Source organism: Callithrix jacchus, chromosome 14 (assembly GCF_049354715.1).
Source record: "Callithrix jacchus isolate 240 chromosome 14, calJac240_pri, whole genome shotgun sequence".
Lineage (NCBI taxonomy): Eukaryota > Metazoa > Chordata > Mammalia > Primates > Cebidae > Callithrix > Callithrix jacchus.
Window position 1 is genome coordinate 65,326,534 of NC_133515.1, and position 24,386 is coordinate 65,350,919.

At 36.5% G+C, this 24,386-nt stretch overlaps 1 long non-coding RNA gene across 3 annotated transcripts in view; it reads left to right on the forward strand.

The window, feature by feature from the left end:
• Positions 1–947: 947 nt before the first annotated feature.
• The window catches only part of LOC118147328 (uncharacterized), a 167,899-nt gene continuing 144,460 nt past the window's right edge, over positions 948–24,386 (forward strand). For 2 of the 3 annotated variants that reach the window (XR_013526108.1, XR_013526105.1), the window contains exon 1: positions 23,326–23,398. This is a non-coding gene — a long non-coding RNA (uncharacterized LOC118147328). Of the gene's footprint in view, positions 1,159–23,325; positions 23,399–24,386 lie in introns of those variants that run through there. The other variant, XR_013526107.1, reaches the window with a different exon arrangement.

A 24,386-nucleotide genomic window follows, 5' to 3' on the forward strand; every position in this document is an offset into this window, starting at 1 on the left:
CCTTGTTAGGCTGGGAAAGTTCTCTTGGATAACGTCTTTAAAAGTGTTTTCCAACTTGGATTCATTCTCCCCATCACATTCAGGTACACTGATGTAGATTAGGTGTTTTCACATAATCCCATAGTTCTTGGAGGCTTTGTTCATTGTCTTTCACTCTTTTTTCTCTAATCTTGCCTTCTCATTTTATTTCATCGATCTGATCTTCTATCTCTGATATCCTTTCTTCTGCTTGATAGATTCAGTTGAAACTTGTGTATACCTCACAAAGTTCTCGTGCTGTGTTTTTCAGCTCCGTCAAGTCGTTTATGTTCTTCTCTAAGCTGGTTATTCTAGTTAGTGTTTCGTCAAACCTTTTTTCAAGGTTCTTAGTTTCTTTGCATTGGGTTAGAACATGGGCTTTTAACTCAGAGAACTTCGTTATTACCCACCTTCTGAAGCCTGCTTCTGTCAATTGGTCAGATTCATTCTGTCTGTTTTTGTTCCCTTGATGGTGAGAAGTTGTGATCCCTGGGAGGAGAATTGTTCTGTTCTTTGATGATTTCATCCTTTTTGCACTGGTGTTTTCCATCTTTGTGGATTTATCTCCTTTTAATCTTTGAAGTTGGTGATTTCAAGAGTCTCTGAGTGTACTTTTTGTTGAGGTTGTACCTGTATCCTTTTTGGCCTGTAGAGGGCATTGCTAGGCTCTCTAGGATTCAGTCAGGTTGCTGGGTGGTGGTCCTTCCCTGGAGTCTGTTTGCAGGTGAGATTGGCCCCACCTTCCCAATGGCATCTCTCCTTCCCCAGCTGGATCTTCCTGCTTGGGGTCAAGCTGGTGTATTTGCTGCCAAGCTCTCCAGCGAGGGCGTCAGTTTGAGTTCTGTGGAGGTGGGGCCTGCCAGGCGTTATGACGTTTCCCTGCTTTCAACTCTGCCTCCCTCTGTGGGGCAGTCCATCCCGCTGGCGTTAGTCCAAACTCTGGCCCAGGTCCCTGTGACAACTTGCCTCCCCTGGTGGTAGCCGCTCCTCAGATTTGCATCGGCTATGCTCAGCGCCCCACTGTCTGGCAGGGCTCTCGTGGACCATGGGTTGCAGGAGGGATGAGGAAAGCACAGAATCCTATTCAGAGCACCAAAACGGTTAAGTCCCCCAACAGTCCGAGCCAGCTGCACGTTTCAGGTGGGGATGCCCCTCTCCCCGCCCCACGACTCCTTCCCTGGGCCTATTTTCAGAGCCCTATCAGTTCCATAAAAACCAACCCAGCACCTCGTTTGGAATCCTGAAGTCCTCTAGCCCTCTGTGTCTCATGCGCTGGGAGCTGCGTTCCGGTTCTGGCTTCTCTCTGCCATCTTGGCACCCTCTCCGACTTAAAAGATTTTATAGATTATATCCCCTTATATATTATCACCTAGCCTAAGAAGATTTGTTTAGATGAAATAAGAAATGATCTTAAACTCTATCTTGCACTTGTGCCAAACCTCAAACCAATTTCAGGTTTACAAATATTTATTATTTTTCTTCAGTCTTTCTTCTCATGTACTTTCCTCTACTTTCTCACCTGTAATGAAGCAAATATATCAATTATTTAAAATAAATTAGATATATTTTCTCACCATTTTGCTGAAAGCACTGACTGTGCACATGGATTTCATGTGAGTATCCAAATATAAATACCTGAATTTAACACATGCTAATATTATGAATCTCACATTTCATACATTCAATATCATGCAACATGATAGTGAATTCACACATTTAATGAATGAAAATGTCTTTGTTTCCCCCACACTTGTGTAACCTAATGTTACACTTTCTTAGAAACTAGTGACAGTTAAATCTTCTTGCTTGCATGTACTGTGCAAATAATGACATTTTAAAATCTTCTAAATCAAGTAAACTTTTCTGATACTTATAATTTTAAAAAAATTAAACAGATGATAGCTAGACTTGCTCTCAATAACTCTCATAATCTTCCAATAAATATGTGCCAATCCTAGGCAAACATCTGGCATAAGCTTCCTCTTGTTTCTACTTTTATGGTTATGAGTTAAGTAATCAATAAATTTTGTGTAAATACTCTGAAATTCAGTAAAAAATACAGGTATTTTCACTGTTTCTCTAAGACTTCAATTTAGGATTCACTTATGTCAAATATGAAGCGTTATTACCAGCATCATCATTATCTAATGATACAAATGAACTAGTGTCTTCTGTACTGCATTAAGAGCTACAGATAAAGGATAATTCATATTTCATTATAATGTGGACTTTTCTTAAAATAGTCTTGCTGCTCCTCCTGATCTCTTATAGGTTAAATTAACTTGAAAACAATACTTGAATATAATGGATATTGCCAATGTTAGATAAGGCATTATGAGTCTCATGGCATATTTTAACAGATACACCTGACCAGTGGGCATAGGTTGATAGAAAATCAGCTGTACTCAGGCCGGATGCAGTGGCTCCTGCCTGTAATCCCAACGCTTTGGGAGGCAGAGGCAGGTGGATCACAAGGTCAGGAATTCGCTACAAGCCTGGCCAAAATGGTAAAACCCCGTCTCTACTAAAAATACAAAAATTAGTTGGGCGTGGTGGCAGGTGCCTGTAGTCCCATCAGGAGGCTAACGCAGGAGAATTGCTTGAACCCAGGAGGCGGAGGTTGCAGTGAGCCAAGATCGTGTCATTGTACTCCAGCCTGGTGACAGAGTGAGACTCCGTCTCAAAAAAAAAAAAAAAAAAAAATCAGCTGTACTCAGGGCCACAAATGGGCATAGAGAAGAACACGAAGCTGAGCCTCAATTTGAGACCTACTTGCTTTCTGAGATTTTCCCAGTATTTGTTTATGTTTGATATGGTTTAGCTGTATCCCCACTCAAAATCTCATCTTAAATTATAATCCTCATAATCCCCATAATCTCTAGGTGCTACGGGTGGGACCCAGGGTGGAGGTAACTAGATTGTGGAGGTAGTTTCTTCCATGCTGTTTTCCTGATAGTTTCTGAGTCTCATGAGATCTAATGGCTTTATAAGCAGCTGGCATTTCTCCTGCTTATACTCACTCCATTTTTCCACCGTGTAAAGAAGGTGCCTTTCTTCCCCTTCACTTTCCACCATGGTTCTGTTTCCTGAGTCCTTTCCAGCCATGCATAACTGTGAGTCAATTAAACCACTTTTTTTTTTTGTAAGTTATCCAGTCTTGGTTATTTCCTTATAGCAATGTGAGAACAGACTAATACACCACCCAAATCTCATGTCGAATTGTAACCCCCACATGTTAGGGTAGGGACCTTGTGGAAGGGGATTGGATCAGGGGCACGATTTTCCCCATGCTGTTCTCGTGATAGTAGGGGAGTTCTCATGACATCTTATGCTTTAAAAGTGTGTGGCAGTTCACCCTCAGTGTCTCTCTCCTACCGTTATGTGAAGAAGGTCAAGGTCTTTGCTTCCCCTTTGCCTTCTACCAGATTGTAAGTTTCTTGAGACCTTTTAGTCATGCTTCCTGCTAAGCCTGCAGAACTATGAGTCAATTAAACATCTTTTCTTCATAAATTACCCAGTCTCAGGTAGTTCTTTATAGCAATGTGAAAACAGACTAATACAATCTTCCAAGGATTCCTGCCATGTAGTTCCATTTTCCATTGTATAAGTGTAAGAGTCACAGTGACATGCAAAAGTAGCAGGCAGAATATCAATTCATCATTAGAAAAAAAAGTTCCTAATATATGTGATTTTGATATGAAGAACTCACTTGTGAACCATGTTCATTCTCTTTAGGACACTTACTGTTGTCTTCCAGCTGTCTGTCCACAGGATGATACTGTATTCATTTGAGTTTTCTATCCCCAAGACACCTGTTTCTCCAAGAGACAAAGTAGGACCCATCCAATATGCAATTCTTCTTCTATTTAGTACATTGGGTCAGTCTGCTGCAAAGTCCCTCAGTGCCCTGAAAGAGATAAAGTGTTTAAAAAAAATTCTTCTTGGCAAGGAAAAATCATGTTGTTTCTATTTAATGCTTTCTTTTTTCCTACCTTTTTCTCACTGTCCAAACACCACCAGTCTGTCATTGAGTAAACTCCCAACCATTTTTTCATAAAGGATTAGCTTGAGGCAATGGTTTCCAAATTTGTCTGTTCATCAGAATCACATGGGGAGCATTTTAAAAATGCGGATTCACAAATTCAGAGATTCTGATACAGTAGGGGGCAAATTTCAGAACTTTTTATTTCTCCCTTGTTATTATGAGATCTTGGTAACAGGAAAAGCTTTCAAGAACCAAAGAAAATAATCCCTAACTTTAGACATTTAGGCTTCGTGGGTCTTCTGGTAAACAGCTATTTTTCAGCACTTATCACCCTGCATTCAATCTCATATCTCATCCATGACCTGGTATTTAGAATCTTTCTCTTGACTCCTTCTCTGACTTCTTTTTTACTGTGACTATTTCAGATTAAGCTTCTTACATAGGAAGGCTGTATGCATAAATTTTAGGAGCATAGACTCTCATTTAAGACTCTTTTGTGTAAATACTGGTTCTGCTACTTGCTACATATTTAAGCCTCAATTAAAGTGAATAACAGATGTATCTGCCCTAAAGAATGGCAGAGGACATTCATTGACATAATGGATATGCCACAGTACTTAGTACATAGGCACTACTCCATAAATGCAAGTTATTATAACAACTGAATTTATTGATTTATTGGAATCTTAAGCTTTTTATTTTTGTTCATGGAAATCTTCACCGCCTCTGATTATGTAGGTATAGAAAGGTGTTTTTCAAGCCCACTAACCTCTTCGAGTTTAGAGTTCTTTTTCTATTTGGTGTACTGTATGCTGATCTCTCTGGGAAGATGAAATAACGCTCTCCTTAGTTGTCATTAGAACATTCCATGTCTGTCCTACTTTCTAATAGGACTTCTGGTATTAAGCTTTATCTGCTGCTTTAGTGGGTTGGCCTTTCCTCTCACGCTCTATTCTCACCTGGCTCTAATAGCTATTAATAGACTTTTCTGATGACACCACCCTACTTCTCACAAGCTAAATGCAAGCAATTCGTTTTACTAAGAAGTTATAACTGATTATAATACCTGAAATATAAACAATCTATTAAAACTATCAAGTATTTTATTAAACCTCTTACATTTTGTTATCTTTTAGCTTTTGATGGAATGAAATCTTCCAGCCCCTCTTAGAAACTAGATCAATGCTACTCAAGGTGTAGTCGGTGGACCATAGCAGTCCAAAAACTGTTAGAGGTCCATGGGCAGAAAGGAAGTTTGTGTCCAAATATAAACCAAATAAGTCACCAGGAACATTGTTTGGTTTAGCTGATTTTCTTTTTTCTTAGGAGAATGCTCTGTGTTGGTTTATATTTTGGAAAACTGGTAAGAAACAGTTCACAGACTATGGCACCAAGCTAGAACCTGGGCTAGATGCTAGAGATACAACACTGGGCAAGATTTCAAAAAAAAGATCTATTCTCTCCTGCCCATCCTCTACCTGAATTTGGAGTGATGAAGGAGACACTGTTAAACACTATGATACAAGCTGCTAAATTTTAAGCATAATAACTGCTAAGAAGAAAGTAAAATTAATGGGATAGAGTGAAACTGACAGAAATGGTGGAAGAAGGCTTGCCTAGGAGGTCATATTTGAAATGAGACTTGACAGATACCAGGAAGCCAGGCATGCAAAGATGGGTGGAAGGAAGAACATTCCAGTAAGAGGAAAAGTCTAATATATAACTATAAGGTGGAAACAACTTGGTGTTGCCCAGAAAATTAAAGATCAGATAGAAGACCCACATAAATGAAATCACAGATACAAAAGGAGACATTACAGTAAAATACAAAAAAAATACAAAGATATACACCATGGAATATTATGCAGCAATCATAAATGATGAGTTTGTGTCGTTTGTAGGGACATGGATGAATCTGGAGAACATCATTCTCAGCAAACTGACACAAGAACAGAAAATGAAACACCGCATATTCTCACTCATAGGCGGGTGATGAAAAATGAGAACACATGGACACAGAGAGGGGAGTACTAAACACTGGGGTCTATTGGGGGGACAAGGAGAGGGCCAGTGGGAGGGGGAGGTAGAGAGGGATAGCCTGGGGAGAAATGCCAAATGTGGGTGAAGGGGAGAAAGGAAGCAAAACACACTGCCATGTGTGTACCTATGCAACTGTCTTGCATGTTCTGCACATGTACCCCAAAACCTAAAATGCAATAAAAAATTTAAAAAAAAATACAAAGAATTGTGAGAGTGTTATGAACAACTGTCTGCCACCAAATTTGGTAACAGAAGAAAGGGACAAAATGTTGGACACGTGCAACCTTAAATTTGAAGAAGTGGAAAATATGAGCAGACCAATAATGAGTAAGGAAATGAATCAGTAAGAAAAAGTCTTCCATCAAAGAAAATTCCAGGGCCTGATGGATAAACTGCTGAAGTTCAACAAATACTTAAAGAACTAACACCAGTTATTCTCAAAGTATTCCAGAAAACCAAAGGAAAGAGAATACTTCCAAACTCATTTTATGAGTCCAGCATTACTTCAACTCTAAAACTGGACACAAGGACAATTGCACAACCTTAAAAAAAAAACTGCAGGCCAGTTTTTCAGATGAACATACATGCAAAATGTCTAAAAAAATACAAAATGAATTCAATAGCATATTAAAAGGATTTATATAATCAAGTGAAATTCATTCACAGGGATGCAAGTATGATTTAACATATGGAAACCAATAAATGTAATATTCCGCATTAACAGGAAGACAAAAGCCATATAGCATCATTTCAGTAGATGCAGAAAAAGTATTTGACAAAGTTCAACATTCCTTATAATAAAAACTCTCAATAAAATAGGCATAGAAGGTATATACCTTAACACAATAAAGGCTATATATAACAATTCTATAGGTAGCAGCATACTGAATGGGAAATCTGAAAATTTTTCCTCTAAGATCAGAGACAAGGCAAGGATGCTCACTCCCACCACTTTTATTCAATAGTCCTGGAAGTCCTATCCAGAACAATTAGGTAAAAGAAACAAAGAAAAAGCATCCAAATTGGAAAGGAGGGTGTCAAACGGTCCATTTGCAGATGACATGATTTTATATATAGGAAACTCTAAAACCTTCACTGAAAAACTGTTCAAAGTAACAAGCAAATTCAATAAAGTTCAGAATACAAAATCAATATACACAAATCAGCAACATTTCTATATACCAATTGCAAACTACCTCAAGGAGAAGTCAAAAATTATATTTTTAATAGCTACAAAGAAATAAGATAACTAGAAATAAACTTAACCAAGGAAGAAAAAGATCACTACATTTAAAACTTTAATTAAAAAAATGGAAGAGGACACAAATATTCTATATTCATGGACTGGAAAATTATTATTGTAAAAATGGCCACACTACCCAATGCAATATATAGTTTAATGCAATCTCTATCAAAACATTCAATTACATTCTTTACAGAAATAGAAAAAAAGAAGTCCTAACATTTGTATAGAACCACTAAAGACCCTGAAATAGCCAAAACAATCCTAGACCAAAGGAACAAAGCTCAAAGCATCATGGTACTTGACTTCAAAATATACAACAAAGTTATAGTAAACAAAACATTATGGTACTGGCATAAAACAAACACATAAACCAATGAAAGAAAATTAAAAGCCCAGAAATAAATTCATGTACCTACAGCCAAATGATTTTTTTTAATTTGTATTATACTTTTAGGGGCATATGTGCAGGTCTGTTATATAGGTAAACTTGTGTCATGGGGGTTTGTTGTACAGATCATTTTGTCACCTGTATGCTAAACATACTACAGAATAGTTATTTTTGCTGATCCTCTGCTTCTTCCTATTCTCCTCCCTCAAGTAGGCCCCAATGTCTGTTGTTGCCCTCTTTGTACCCACTGGTTCTCATTATTTAGTATTTAGCTCCTATTTTTAAGTGAGAACATGTGATATTTGATTTTCTGTTCCTGTCTTAGTTCGCTAACGATAATGACCTCCAGCCCCATCCATGTTCAAAGGACATGATCTTTTTTTTTTTTTTTTTGATATGTAGTGTTCCATGGTGTGTATGTAGCCCATTTTCTTTATCCAGTCTACCATTGATGGGCATTTAGGTTGATTTCCACATCTTTGCTATTGTAATTAGTGCTGTAATGAACATATGTGTGCATGTGTCTTTATAATAGAATGATTTATACTCCTTTGGGTATACACTTGGTATTGAGATTCCTGGGTTAAATAGGACTTCAGTTTTTAGGTTTTTGAGGAGCCACTACACTGCTTTCCACAATGGTTGAACTAATTTACACTCCTACTGACTGTATAAGTATTCCTTTTTCTCCACAACCTTGCAAGCATTTTGTTTTTAACTTTTTAATAATAGCCATAATAGGTGGTATCTCATTTTGATTTGATTTACATTTCTTTTTTTTCATATAATTGTTGGCTGCATGTATGTCTTCTTTTGAAAAAAATGTCTGTTCATGTACTTTTTTTTGTTATCAGTATGTTTAAGTTCCTTATAGGGATATTCAACTTTTATCAGATACATAATTTGCAAGTATTTTCTCCCATTCTGTAGGTTATCTGTTTACTCTGTTGATAGTTTCTTTTGCTATGCAGAGCTATTTAGTTTAATTAGATTCCATTTGTTAACTTTTGCATTTGTTGCAATTGCTTTTGTCATCTTCCCAAGGTTTTTATAGTTTCATGTTTTACATTTAGGTCTTTAATCCATCTTGAGTTGACGTTTGTATATAATGTAAGGAAGGGGTCCAGTTTCAATCTTCTGTTTATGGCTAGCCATTTATCCCAGCACCATTTACTGAATAGGGAGTCCTTTCTCCATTGCATGTTTTTGTCAGTTTTGTTGAAGATCAGGTGGTTGTAGGTAAGTGGCATTATTTCTGGGCTGTCTATTCTGTTCCATTGGTCTATATATCTGTTTTTATACCAGTACCATGCTGTTTGGGGTACTGTCGCCCTGTAGTATAGCTTGAAGTCAGGTATTGTAATACCTCCAGCTTTGTTCTTTTTGTTTAGGATTAACTTGGCTATTCAGGATCTTTTTTGGTTCCATATCAATTTTAAAATACATATCTCCAGTTCTGTCAATAATGTCATTGGTATTTTGGTAGGATTAACATTGAATCTGTAAATTGCTTTGAGTGGTATGGCCATTTTAACAATATTGATTGTTCCTATCCATCAACATGGAATGTTTTCTATTTGTCTGTGCCACCTCTGATTTCCTTGAGCATTGTTTTGTAATTCTTGTGGTAAAGGTCTTTCACTTCCCTGATTAGCTGTATTCCTAGGTATTTTATTCTTCTTGTGGCAATTCTGAATGGGATTGCATTCCTGATTTGTCTCACAGCTTGGATGTTGTTGGTTTATAGAAATTCTACTAATTTTTAAACATTGATTTTGTATCCTGAAACTTTGTTGAAGTTATTAGCTTAAGGAGATTTAGGGTGAGACTATAGGGTTTTTGAGATATTGGATCATGTCATAGGCAAACAGGAATATTTTGATTTCCTCTTCCTATTGGGATGCCCTTTATTTCTTTCTCTTGCCTGATCACTCTGACCAGGACTTCTAACACTGTATTGAATAGTAGTGGTGAGAAAGAACATCCTTGTCTTGTGCTGGTTTTCAAAGGGAATGCTTCCAGCTTTTGTCTATTCAGCATAATGTTGGCTATGGGTTTCTCATAGATGGCTCTTATTATTTTGAAGTATGTTCCTTCATTAACTAGTTTATTGAGGGGTTTTAACATGAAAGAATGTTGTATTTTATCAAAAGCTATTTCTGCATATATTGTGGTAATCATGTGGTTTTTGTCTTTAGTTCTGTTTATGGGGTAAATCATATTTATTGATTTATGTGTGTTGAACCCACCTTGCATCTCAAGAGATAAGGGCTACTTGATCATGGTGGATAAGCTTTTTGATGTGCTGTTGGATGCAGTTTGCTAGTGTTTTGTCGAGTATTTTTACATCCCTGTTCATCAAGGATATTGGCCTGAAGTCTTCTTTTTTTGTTGTATCTGAACCAGGTTTTGGTAATAGTATAATGCCAGCCTCAGAATGAGTTGGAAAGGAATTCTTCCTTCTCAATTTTATGCAATAGTTTCAGGAGGAATGGTACCAGCTCTTTACTGTACATTTAGTTGAATTTTGCTATGAATCCATCTGTTCCTGGGCTGCTTCTTGTTGGTAGGCTATTTATCACTGCCTCGATTTCAAAATTTGTTATTGGTCTGTTCAGGGATTCAGTTTCTTCCTGATACAGTCTTGGGAAAGTGCATATTTCCAGGAATTTATTTATTCTGGTTTGTCTCGTTCATGTGTATAGAGGTATCCATAGTAGTCTTTATTATTTGTGTTTCTGTTGTAATGTCCCATTTGTCATTTCTAATCGTGTTTGTTTAGATCTTCTCTCTTGTCTTTATTCATCCAACTTGATCTATCTTATTTGCTTTTTCAAAGAAAAACTCCTGGATTCATTGATCTTTTGAATGGTTTTTCATGTCTCAATCTCCTTCAGTTTAGCTCTGATTTTGGTTATGTCTTGTCTTCTGCTAGCTCTGGGGTTGGTTTGCTCTTACTTGTCTAGTTTTTCTAGTCGTGATGTCAGGTTATTAATTTGAGATATTTCTAACTTTTTGATGTGGGCATTTAGTGCTATAAATTTCCCTCATAACACTGCTTTACTTGTGTCCCAAAGATTCTGGTATGTTGTAATTTCATTCTAATTAGTTTCAAAGAATTTCTTTATCTTCTCCTTAATTTCATTATTTGCCCAAAAGTCATTCAGGAACAGGTTGTTTAAATTCCATGTAAATGTATGGTTTTGAGAGAATTTCTTTGTGTTGAATTTATTTTTATTCTGTTGTGGTCCAAGAGTGTGGTTGGTATGATTTTGTGTCTTTTTGTTTTTGTTTTTTAATTAGCTGAGAATTGTTTTATGTCCAATTGTGTGGTCTATTTTAGAGTATGTGCCATGTCATGATGAGAAGTATGTATATTCTGTTGTTTTAGGATGGAAGTTTCTGTAGATATTTATTAGGTCCATTTTGTCAAGTGTTGAGTTCAGGTCCTGAATATCTGTTAAGTTTCCACCTCAATGATGTGTCTACTAGTGTCAGTGGAGTGTTGAAATTTCCCACTATTATTCTACAGTAATCTAAATTTCTTCATAGGTCTCTATGAACTTGCTTTATGAATCTGGGTGCTTCTCTGTACAGAGATATTTAGGATAGTTAGCTCTTTTTGTTGAATTGAACCCTTTACCATTATGTAATGCCTTCTTTGTCTTTTTTATCTTTGTTGGTTTGAAGTCTGTTTTGTCTGTAATTAAGATTGCTTTTTTCTGATTTCCATTTGCTTAGTAGATCTTTCTCCATCCCTTTAATTTCAGCCTTGGATGTCACTGCATATGAGATGGATATCTTGAAGATAGCATATCATTTGGTCTTGCTGCTTTTTCCAGCTTGCCACTATGTTCCTTTTAATTGGGGGACATTTAGCTTGTTTACATTAAAGGTTAGTATTGGTATGTGTGGATTTGATTCTGCCATTATGATGTTACCTGGTTATTATGCAGACTTGTTTGTATGGTTGCTTTATAGTGTCATTGGTCTGTGTACTTAAGTGTGTTATGGTCTTTCCTTTCCATATTTACTGTTCCTTTTAGGAGCTCTTATAAGGCAGCTCTTGCAGTAATAAGTTCTTTCAGCATTTGCTTGTCTAAAAAGGATTTTCTTTCTATTTCACTTATGAAACTCAGCCGATTGATTTTTCAACAGACCTGTCAGGAACACACATTAAGGAAAAAAACAGTCTCTTCCATAATTTATGCTGAGAAAATTATATATCCACATGTATGTAGAAGGATGAGATTAGACCCCTAACTCTGACCATATACAGAAATCAACTCAAGATGACTAAAGAGTTAAATGTAAAACTTTAAGCTATAAAACTACTATAATAAAATAGGGAAAATGATTTACAACATTGGACTGGGAAGGATTTTTCAAAATAAGACCTCAAAAGCAGAGGCAACAAGGGCAAAAACAGATGAATGGAATTACATCAAACTAAAAACTTTTGAACAGTAAGGGAAACTATCAACGGATAAAGAGACAACTTGCAGAATGGGAGAAAATATTTGAAAAGTATACATCGGGCAATTAGTATCCAAAATATATATGGCAGTTAACTCCAGAAAAAAAAAAACCTGATTGGAAAATGGGCAAAAAATCTTACCAGACACTTATCAAAAGACATGCAAATAGCTGGCAGGTATGTGAACATTTCTCAACATAATTAATCATCAGTGAAATGCAAATAAAAATCATGATGAGTTATTACTTCATCCTAATTAAAATGGCCATTATCAAAAAGACAAAATAATATAATTATTGGCAAGTATATGGGGAAATATGGGGAAAAGGGAAAACTTACACACTTTTGACAGGATTCTAATGTAAACATACAGCTGATACATAAAATAGTATGGAGAGTTCTCAAAAAATTAAAAATAGAACTACCATATGATCCAGCAATCCCACTTTACTGAATATATATCCAAGGAAACAAAATCATTATGTCAAAGAGATATCAGCACATTCATCCATTCTGTGTTTATTGCAATACTATTCACCATAGCCAAAATATGGAATCAACCTAAGTGTCCATCAGTGGATGCATATGGTAAAGAAAATATGGTATATATACACAGTGGAATACTATTTAGCCATAAAAGAATAAAATTCTGTCATTTGTGACAATGTGGATGGATTTGGAGACATCATGTTAAGTGAAAAAAGCCAGACGTGGAAAGACAAATTCTGCATAATCCCACTTATATGTAGAATCTAGAGAAGAACAAAAGAAAAAGTTGATATAATAGAAACAGAGTAGAACAGTGGTTACCAGAACTGGGGAAGAGAAGGGAGAGAGAAAGACAGGGAGAGATGTTTCAACAGCTACAAAGTTAAAATTGGATTGGAGGAATAAATTCTAATGTTCTACTTCACAGAAGGGTTGATATGGTTAAGAATAAAAATATTGTATATTAAAAATAGCTAGAAGAGAAGCTTTTGAAAGTTCTCACCACAAAAAAATAATAAAGGCATGAGGTGATGAATACACAAACTACCCTGATTAGGTAATGATACTATATAGATACGTATTGAAACATCAGAAACACATATTCCATAAATATATACAATTACAATGTATCAATTAAACAAATCAATAATTTAAACAAAAACAAGGCCAATGGCTGCACTGGAATGAACAAGAAAGAAATAATAGATGATACCTCAGCACTGGGTTGGAACTACATCAACTAGATCATACAGGGTCTTGAGGGTCATATAAGTGATTTGCATTCTATTCTATTTACAATGAGAAATCATTGAAGATTGTTAAGCAAAGGAGGGTCGTGATCTGATTTACATTTCTGGAAGTTCAGCCTAGGCTTCCTTCGAAGAATACCTCATACTCCTTTCATTATGCCTTTGATCTTCAACTTCCTTGATTTACCCTCCTGTCCCTCTGCTTACCACTTGTCTTCTCTACCTTTCAAAACAAATTTCAGTCCATCTTCTTCCATTGGTGTTTCCTAACCACTCTAGACATTCTTTCTTTTTTTCTGACTTGCATAATACACAAGAATTTAAAACTTACATGTTTATATTTTTAAAAACATACATGCTACTCTTCAGGTCCAGCCTGAAGTGTATACTGGAAGCACCCAGTGGGTGACAAACTGACTCCTTTTAATCGTCCCTCTCTTTTCTTTTAATACTATTGACTGAAAAAAGAAGGATGAGTATGAAGAGATGAGTTAGAAGATGAAGAATGTTACAATATAAATAAATACTGTAGAAAAAGAGAAAGAATTCTTGATGGGAGAAGAATGAGGAAAGCTGGGATTATTTAACATGCACAGCATAAACGAAGAGTTTAATCCTCAACACTTTACAACTCACACCACTCACAGATTTGGCTTATTGAGTGATGACACTTAAATTTCTCCGTTTCAGCCAACTGGTTTCCAGGGATTCTACTGTTTCTACTCTTTTCTTCAAACCACTTCGATCTTCCCATTGTTCTCTTTTCTGTAAAAGAGTAAGAGTACAGTTATCAAATACTTCAGCCTCTTCTCTAAGTATCTTAATTTCTTATTCTGGACTATAATGTTCTAATTTTCTCCTCATCTGATCTCTCGAATTATAGCATAAAATGCATTTAAGGCCAGTATATTTAGAATGCTTTCTCATATCTATTATCTAAGAGTCTCTTTGCATTTCTAATGCCTTCTTTTATCTGTTCTACCAGCCTCTTGTAATCTACCTACTGTTCAGTTCTTAATTAAAAAGAAGTTACTCTTATAAGGTTGAATGGCTGCTTTTGAAACTCAATCAGTAGGATTCTTTCCAGATTTCAGTACTTATCCTGGTGAGTGCTTACTTAGTAGATGATTCAAGAATTGAAGAGGTTAAAGAGCTGCTTTATTTTCAGGGAAAATGATTGGGAGAGGGAGAAAGAGAGAAGATGGTGATATTGATATGGTCTTGTGAGTTTTTCTCCTTCATTTATTTTTATTAAAAAAGATAATTGCATGAAAACAAGATATTTTTTTCCTTGAGGGCGCACCTGCTCTTTCTGTGACACATGACTTAAAGAGTTTCTTCTTATCTATGACATCTACTATTTCCACAGCAGCCTGGAATAATGCTTCTTAAAAGCAAAAAGCCAGATAGACAGTTCTTCTAAGCTAAAAAGAAAAAACAGTCCCAAAATCTTGTACTTAATTGTTTGATGGTAAAAATGTTTCATTTATTCATGAAGAGGAGAGTTTTCTAAGAAAATGGCTACTTGATAGAGTAAAATCGTAATTATTGTGGCTTAATTAATATAGATATGAAAGTGATATGATTAAGACTCAGAGAGTTCAGACAACAGGTTGCCTAAGATGACCCAAAATGTTTGTCTTTATAAGTACTTGAGGATATACAACTTTTTATATGTTTTTCTTCCATTTAGTGAGTAAGATATTTAAATACTCCAGTCTATATTTATTTCATAATGAGGAGAAAAAGCATCTTTCCCCAGTTCCTAACTGGGTTTTTTAATAAAGACAATTATGTTGCTTAAATGAAAGGAAAAATGTTTATCATTTTACAAAACAACATGTATATATTCTCACTAAGCAATTGTTCTAGTTGCGTTGGAGTCACAATTCTATTTTAAGTTTCTCTGACTAGGGACAGAAATGTTATTTATCTCTCTTTCCTGCTGTTTCACAACTCAATGTTTTCTCTTATTTCTTCAATCAAAATACAAAGTGAGGAACTTATCTTCTGTAATCACAACAAGTGCTAGGGTTAGAGGGTGCTTTTCACCATTTCTACTTGTTTGCCAGGTTCAGGAGTAAAATGTATAAGAATATAAGGAGAAAAGGAAACCTAAGATGTATTACTCTTGTATATGGTTTAATCAAAGAGAAAAGAACAAGTAATGGGTAACTTAGAGTCTATAATAACTTTAAACCTGTCGTTTATCTGATCCACTGTGTCTTAATGGAAAAGTCTAGTTTTAATCATATGCTTTAGAATCATGGATTCAGCCTCATTTGTGGGCATTTGGCACTTTGGAAGTTTGCCTAACTCTGGGAAATTAATTATTATTAATTTTCTAAAATACATGAAGTCACATGCAGCACTGTATCAGTTTACATGGGTGTGGATGTCATTTTATATTGCATGGTGCCATTTAATATTGCACACTTAATATAAATCATCTGAATAAACTCTTTGGTGAGTTTTAGAAGAAAGAAGATTATATGAACTAGATAATAGTTCAAAGTATCATTTCATACAGTGATACACTATATAAAAATTAAAAGAGCCATGGTGTATGTTTTTCAAAATATGTAAATAATTTGGTGTGCTTTTGACAGTCCTTTAATATCTTTGACTATTTAAAAATAAATTTTACATCCTGTGGGAAATATGGGGGTCATAGGATTTCCTGCTTTTCCCTACTAAAGCTTGTCTTATGATAGTCATCATGTAATTTGAAAGTAAAGAGAAATTCTGCCATTTAAAAATTCCTCACTCTCTTTTGCCCCAAGAGCTTTGTCATAATATCTCAAATTTCACTTTTAGAGATTAATTTCTTTTGGTCTTAAAGGCTTTTGTGCTACAAGAGTTCCCTATTAAAATGCAAATACCCCTGGGAGTGTAACCATCTTAAGCCAGTAATGAACAACCTGAGGTTCCATGTAGCTTTAAGATATGGCCAAGATCTAATTCTGCATAAAAGTAATAAAAAAATTGCCTCCTTTTTGCTATTTTTCACATATACCTAGATATTAACATTTTAGTGGAGAATAAAGATGTATTTTCTCATTTATGTTTGTCCAGTCAATAAAGTAAATAAAATAAATTATAAAAATATACATTTTCATATCAGATTGAGATGAAGGCATGGTTCATAACAGATGGAAAACAAGAAAATTGAAGACATTTAGGAGAGTCTTGACATAAAAAGCAGATGGATCAGACTTGATGAAACTCAGTAAATCACAGCATAACACAAAAGCAAGTGAAAATTATCATGAAGACAATCACAGACACAGAGAAATACCAAGCTCAAAGTAAATACGTGAAACAAAACATAAAAATATAAAAAGTGTCCCTGGAGCCATCCATCAGAACTTTTTAATATTAAAGAATTATGTTTAAAGTAATTGTGCTATTTGACCTCTACACACACACACACACACACACATGCACGTGCACGCGCTGAGCAGTGAACATAAAACCATTTTACCCCAGGCTAAAATCCAAAACGTGAAGAAAATATGTTGACCACCAGGGGAGGGCTCAGACTCAATCTGAGGGACAACTCCCAATTCTTATGAGAGACACAGCAATAGCTCTACTGATGAGAGAAACATATGAAATTTCTCTACCACCAGAATAAATCTCTTTGGAATAAGTAGATCTAAACCTGAGGAAATTCCATGCCATGTGCCTAAAGAACAGGATGTTGGTTGAAATAACCTGACTACACACTCAGAACTTATTTAAGCCTTTCCATTCAGGGTAGACATCTATAGAAGAAAAGAGTAGAAGAAATTCAGGAACACATCATGCCATGTGGCTCCATTAATCCAGTACAAGCATCAGTATGAACAAACACCACCAAGAACCACCGCTCATTTGAGTAAAGCCAAAACCTTTAAATAAAGAGCACAAAGACTGTTCCTGGAAGAAAAATAATTGAGATGCCAGAGGAAGATTTTAGAAACAATTCTATTGAATCTCAGATCAGAGAAAATAATTTATACATAATATAAACTTAGCAAGCTATGACAAAATAATAGAAAATAAGAAGATGTGTTTGAAAAGTAAATATAAATATGTGTTTATAACTGAACTAACTTATTAGAATGATCACTGTTGAAGACAAAATTGGTGACCTGGTAGCAAAAGTGGAGTCAAATGGAGATGAGATGAAACATAAGAGAAAAATTTAGAAATCCCAGATCATATATTCAAAATAAATATAATGTGTCTAATTGGAGCTCCAGACTGAGAGAATAAAGGTGATGGTAGTAAGGAAATAATGAAAGAAACAATACATTAAACAAATCCGGAAAGTGAAGATTGGGAATGAAATTTACATTTTAAAGTGTACACTAAATCCTGAGCAAGATACAAGAGTCCACATTTGTATTTGAACACACACACACACACACACACACACACACACACACGGTCCCCTAAAAATTCCTAAAAGCAAATCATAATACTTTTGTGGAAGAACTGAGAATCTCAGTTTGGACTTGAAGAATGAATATGACATAGAGAGGTAGATTATAGAAAGAAAAAAGAGAAAATGTTGAAGCCTGGATGGGAATCAGAAAATTAGAATGAGAGCTCAGATACTAATATTCTTCCACTACCACATTTTAGATTTATTATAATAAATTAAAAATGAGAATTTATGCAAGTCAGTTAAATGCCCCAAATGTTTTTGGTAACTAGTCCTTACTCACTTGAACTGGGAAAGAAATCTGTGCATTTTCTTTCTGACCTTATTTGATGCTCAGCAAACTTCTATTTTTGAATGGACAAAGACATTTTGAAAAATGCATTAAAGGCCTTTTTTGGGATTGGAGTCCGAATGCTGGCCCAGTATATTCATCTTGTTTTGAATCATAGTATGATGAATAATTCTGCTGGTAATGCCTGAACCTCCGTATTTATAGAAAACTGACATTTCTTGAACATGAAATGTTCTTGTTTCTATGTAAATGCAGCCCTGCATTTAGGCGCTGTGGCTTCTGTTCATTTTAATTGCTCTTTCTTACTTAAATCAAGAGATTATATCATCAATTTTCCCCCTACGCTAGCCCTACCCTCCAAACCACCATACATTCTCTGTAGGGTCTTGTTGCTGCTTAAAGAATATTTTCCTTTCTTTATGTCTCTCACACAATGAGCTTATTTTGTACTTACTGAATTAAAGGATTAAAATATAATCAAATAAACTTGGTATATCAAACGAAAATAAAGTGGGCTATATGTGTGTATTTTCTCTTTCTCTTCTCCTACTCATATACAACACATGCGTTTGGAACATTTCCCTTCTTGACATGGGTCTTGCCAGTGTTTTCTGTTTCTGGCAGAAAATAAACTCTGACAGGGAAGAGGCCGCCTCTCCCTTTAGGACAACTTCTGTCTTAGTCAGCTCGGGCTGCCATAAGAAAACATCGTAAAATGGGTGGCTTAAACAACAGAAATTTATTTCCCATAATTCTGTGGGACACGGGGAAGTCCAAGGCCAAGGTGCTGAGGCCAGTTTGGTTCCTGGTAGGGACTCTTCCCTGGGCTTGCTTTAGGCCCCTACCCTTCAGGTCCTACATGGCTTTTTCTCTATGCCATCAAGGGGAGGGAAAGATCTCACTCTTCCTCTTATAAAGCTTCCTATCCTATCAAATAAGACCCCACACTCATGACCTCCTTTAACCTTAATTATCCTGTAAAAACCCAATTTCCAAATTCATGCACACTGGGGATTAGAGCTCCAACGTATAAACTTTGGGGGGAACACAATTCAGCACATAGCAAATGCTATCTCTACAATACTGTTCTGTGCCTTACAAATGTGCAGTTTTCCAATAAATTTTCAAGCATTTTGATCTTTTATGCAGGAGCAGTTGTATTTGAAAGGGAGGGGCCAATTCAGCTGAAAGCCCTCTATTTTTCCAGAGGTTCCAAACACTTCTGTCTGAGGTTATGATTTTCTTACTTTTAATGTTTTAAGTCTTTTGAGTGTCCTCCCTTTGACTCCAGCTCCTACAGCATATATTTGCTCTACTCCCTCATTTAGAAGTTAACCGTGTACTGCCTTATGACCATTGTACTATAACTGTAATTCTGATTATTTTTTTCAGGTATTTCTTGTCCTTCAGTAGGATTCTAAGCCACTTACAGTCAACATGGCAACCCATACTGCCATAAAAGTCCTTATATTAGTCTCCAGACTTGTAGTATCTTGCATGGAAGTATACAGTGTTTTCTTTCTTCCTTTCAAAAAGATTAAACTTATTTTAATCCACATGTACCTAATTAAAATAAAATTCAGTGAAAGGGTTTTAAATAGAAATTGGCTGTAATAATCTTAAGATACTTATTATTTTTAAGGGATTGATTATTAAGAACACAATTCATTCTTACAATCTTCTAGTACAACTTTTCCCACTTCAGTGTTTTATATAACAGTTTTGTCATGGGTAACATTTCCGGAAGCAGATGCTTAGAACTGAGTTTGGAGGTTAGGGATCAATCGCTCTGAAAGGAAGTGAGGCAGCAGAATGGGCTGAGGGAAAAGCTGAACAAATCTTCAGTCTACCTCTTCGGAAGGTTTGTGTTTAATGTAGCTCATCAGAACTGTCTTGCATTTGTCTTCATGAGCCAGGCCATTGTACTTTCTCTTCCATCATTCATTGCATATGGGCTGCCTTGGGAAGGTTCAGGCTTTGTAAGAGGCAAAATTCTGTAGCCAAGGCAAACCCTGAAGGTGTTAATAGCTAGGGCAAAAATTTCTTCCTTGAAAAGGCATCTGGTCAGCACATCTCTGTCTCTCACAGTGGCGTCCCTTTGTGTTGCTCAAACACACGTCATATTCCTTCAGGAAGCACTTCTCCAGCATTCCAGTGGTCCCCTCTTTCTGGATGAATCTTTGAAGATGAAAGTTAGTTTCACAAACAGCAGTCCCTGATACTGTGTATATGCTCAAATCCACAACTCATACTTTTTTTTCCCCTCCCTCTGCTATTTATTCTCAATCTCTCTTACCCTTAGGTAGCATCTCTGCTGACCTTCACAGATGATTCCAATTATTTATTTGTAAAGCAGCTCCTGGATGGTATAGTATGTGATTTACCAATGTATCCCATGCTAATGGGCCCACTCCAACATTTACTTTAAGATGAGTCCTGTGGTCTGACATCATGGTTGTATTTAAGATTTTATTTGGGCAGATTAAATATAAGCCTCTGAAAAACTGGTGCTGACTTATGCCACAGTCAGAAAAGCAAACTTATACCTGACATATGTATCCATTACTATTAGAACAAATACTCGGTCCTTCCAGGTTGGAACTGTTCCAACATAGTCAAGTTGCTATCAGGTGGCTAGTTGCTCTCCTTGAGGAATATCATTACATTGGGGTCTCAGTGTTCATCTCTGTTGCTGGCAGGTGGACACTCAGCAGCAAAATAACCACATCAGCCTTTATAAACAGAAGCTCATGCTTTTAGGCCCCTGAACAGCCTCAGTCTCTCCAACCCTGACCACTCCATTCATATGCTTATTGGGCCAGCCCTGGGGTGGGCAATGACGGAGGCTGACTGGTAAAAAGGGTCAAGTCATTCTGTCTACACAGTAACATATTGCCTCTTCCCTGCTGAGTACTCTTTTGTGGGTATTAACACAGAGATCCCACTTCATGCTCATGCCTTGATTTGTTTTTCCACATCCCTCTAGCTCAGATCTTGTTCCCCAAATTCCCAGTCTCTTTTTTTAAGCTCCTGGCCAGCTGACCAGACCTTTTACCCCTTCCATGAGTTTATGTATATGCTAATCTCAAGCCACTTCTCTTTCTACAAAAGATGAAAATCAGTTTCCTTACTCCAGCCCTTGAGATGTTTACCTTTACCACTGACCTTCAAGGCCACTTCTAAGCAAGACTGCTGTGCAGCTGCTGTCTGTGTGGCTTACACTCACATACTAAGTTCACATATCTGCAAACCAAACTTAGGCTTTTTGTTCTTCTCTTACCCGATCTTAAATAATTCTTCTTATGACCATATATATGAGCTGAGGAAGAAGCTCTGTTGCACCATTGTGACAACATGGGAGTTAGGGTTACCAGTTTGCTTGTGCCCCATTCATGACAAAAATACTTTATACGAAATATATTCAAGTACTCTTCCCATCTTATGATGCAACACCAGGCCTGCTTCACCTTATGACTTGGAGGATTTGAACGAACTCAGCTCATGATAAGAAATCCAGATGCATGGTCATTTAGTGTCTCATCACTAGATATTCCTTTTCTAGCAGGATGAGATAGCAAACTGGGAGTCAACATAAAATTGATATTGTTGATGACTTGGCCTCACTTTAGAACCCCAGGAATCTTCACTGGAAGATTCCTACCTGGGTCTCCATAGTTGCATGTGACATTACCACTGGTGCTCCCATTACCATAGAGTCTGGTCATACACCCCAAGTGGCACAATCTTGACCTGCTGTGCAGTCTTTTCTTACTCTGGGTTTTGCTCAAAACTGGCAGCTTTTCATGCCATCAGTTGTTTGGGTTTTAGCTATATTCCTGAGTGTAGGACATGTTACCTCCAGAACCTGAAGAGGCCTCCAGGTGTTGTCCTTCCTTCTTCACAGTGGAGGTACAATGTGCAATAACTTACCTCTTACTTGTATGAGATACTGTAAAATACCCTTGAACACTAGCTGACTAAAAATGTTACTGATTTGGCAGGGCCCTGAATCTTCCTAAGATACATCTCCTATCTTCTGAAGATTATGTGTTTTACTGAGGCCTCCAGAGTGCTATCCACTTCTTGCTCATGTGTCCCAATTAACAGAATAGAATGATATCCATCGTCCATATATTTCCCAGACAGTGTCTTGACCTTGGAGTAATAGACGTGCCTTGGTTGAGCAGTTAACCTCCTCTGATTAGTCACAGATTGACCACTGTGACTGTAAGTCCTTGTCCTGCCTACAACTTTCTCTGCCTCATCCCAACTTCAAAAGATAAGAGAATCCTTATAACCTACCAAGGAATCTCACTGTAAAATTGGCCTTCATTTGCCTGGTAGCCATTTATAACTTACTTTTATTTTTTAGGGGGAGGGTGGTAGATACCAGTGGAGCTAAGCAATCAATAGTCATCCTATCTCATCTCAATATAGTTCCTACTTCCTCTGGTTTTCTCATACACCTGGTAAATTACACCAGACATTGCATTCTTTTTCACCAATACATCATCCTGGTTCAGTATTGAAAGGAATTTAAACAATTCACTAACATCTGGTGATGGAAACCCTCTGTGCTTCCCCTACCACCAATAGCAGAGTCTCCATTGCCTGCTGGGTAGTAAATTACCTGGCTTCAAAATCCCATCTTATTCCTTGTTTTCTCAGACCACTCCTGGTTACAAGTTCACATGTAGGATTCTCTAGAAACAGTTCTGAAGTGGGGCTTGGTGTTTAAGGTATTTTGAGATCAACCCCATGGAACGGAGGGAGATGAAGAGGGATTAAGCAGAGGAAAAGTCAAACTGCCATTCAAGCACAATAAAACCTTATTCAGCCTCATGGAGAGTCTTGGAATTATATGCAGCAGGTCAAAGCTATCTTACCTTTGACCAGAATGGCTAGGCATTTACACTAGCACTTCGGTAAGCTATTGGATATGGAGCCACTCCCCTCCCGACCACTGGAAGAGGCAGACCCTTGGGTAAATCTCTCTGTGGCTGAGGCAAACCCTAAAAGAGCTGATAGCTGGAGCAAGAAGTCCTTCCTTACAAAGGTATCTGGATAGCACATTTCTGTGTCCACTGTAATTGTTCTGCAGAATGTTAACAGAAGTGCTGGGAAAAAGTGCAATACTTTTTTTTTATGAAAGCAAAAGAAAGATATTCTTAGATGAAGAAAAGCTAAGGGGATTCTTTTTTTTTTTTAGAAAGAAAGAAAAAAAGTGAAGGAGAGGAAGAAGGAGGAAGAAAAAGAGGGAGAGAAAAAAGTGCAATACTAAGGTCTGTCTCAGTCAAGTTGCTGACTGTCTCAGTCAAGTTCAGTATTAGTTTGCATGAAAGAGGTTCTCCCTTTGATCTTATATTTTAAGTGTTCAGAAGGTCTTTTGATTATGTTTGGTCTCTGACTGTGGAAGAAGAAAAAATGTCTTTCATTTTTTCTTATGAATGTTGTTGAGACAGGAATTCATTTTTTGTTTGCTTTCACTAAAGCAGTCAAAAATATTTGCAATGAAATTTAGAAACAGTGAATAGATCTGAATTTATATAACTGTTCATGGGATCATCTGCACCTAGCAGTGTATAATTTAGCCTCTTTTGGGTTAAAAGGAAATGCAAAAGCAGGTCACAGTGGATTTTTCACTTATTATTTACACTAAAGTACTATACCTTAGTGATGTGCTATAGTGGAAATAATATCGACATTTTTATACAACTTTACATTCTGATGCATCTAACTTGACCCTGTACAATGGACCTAAAGTACTGCCTGAGTTTTACTTTCCTGATGAGTAACGTTAAGATTACTTGTAAGAATTAAAGTTATTCGTAAGAACTGGAGGCATCAAATATGTTAAATCTAGTACCCTGCCCAGGAGCAAATGAGTATATACTAAATGGTGGTGGATATTATTATGGTAAATATAAAAAATTGAGGTTAATATTTCCCCCTCCTTTTTCCAAATTCCATTTGATTTTAAAATCAGACCATTTAAGTAGATTGTGATTGCCTAACTCCATTGGCTTCATTATGTATATTTATATCATGTGAAGCACTACAGTGACAGTGTTTCCTTTAACAGAGATATACCTACAGCATTTTGCTGAAATGACAAATAGCTATTACATCTATGACATCAGTGAAGCTTTTAAACAAATTGCCCTCCTACAGTCTACAAAGAGAATACCATTCCTAATGGTGCAAGTATTTTTTTGTTTGTAATTATTTGTAATAGAAACAGTGTAATAGAAGCTCTTATGTACCTTCTAT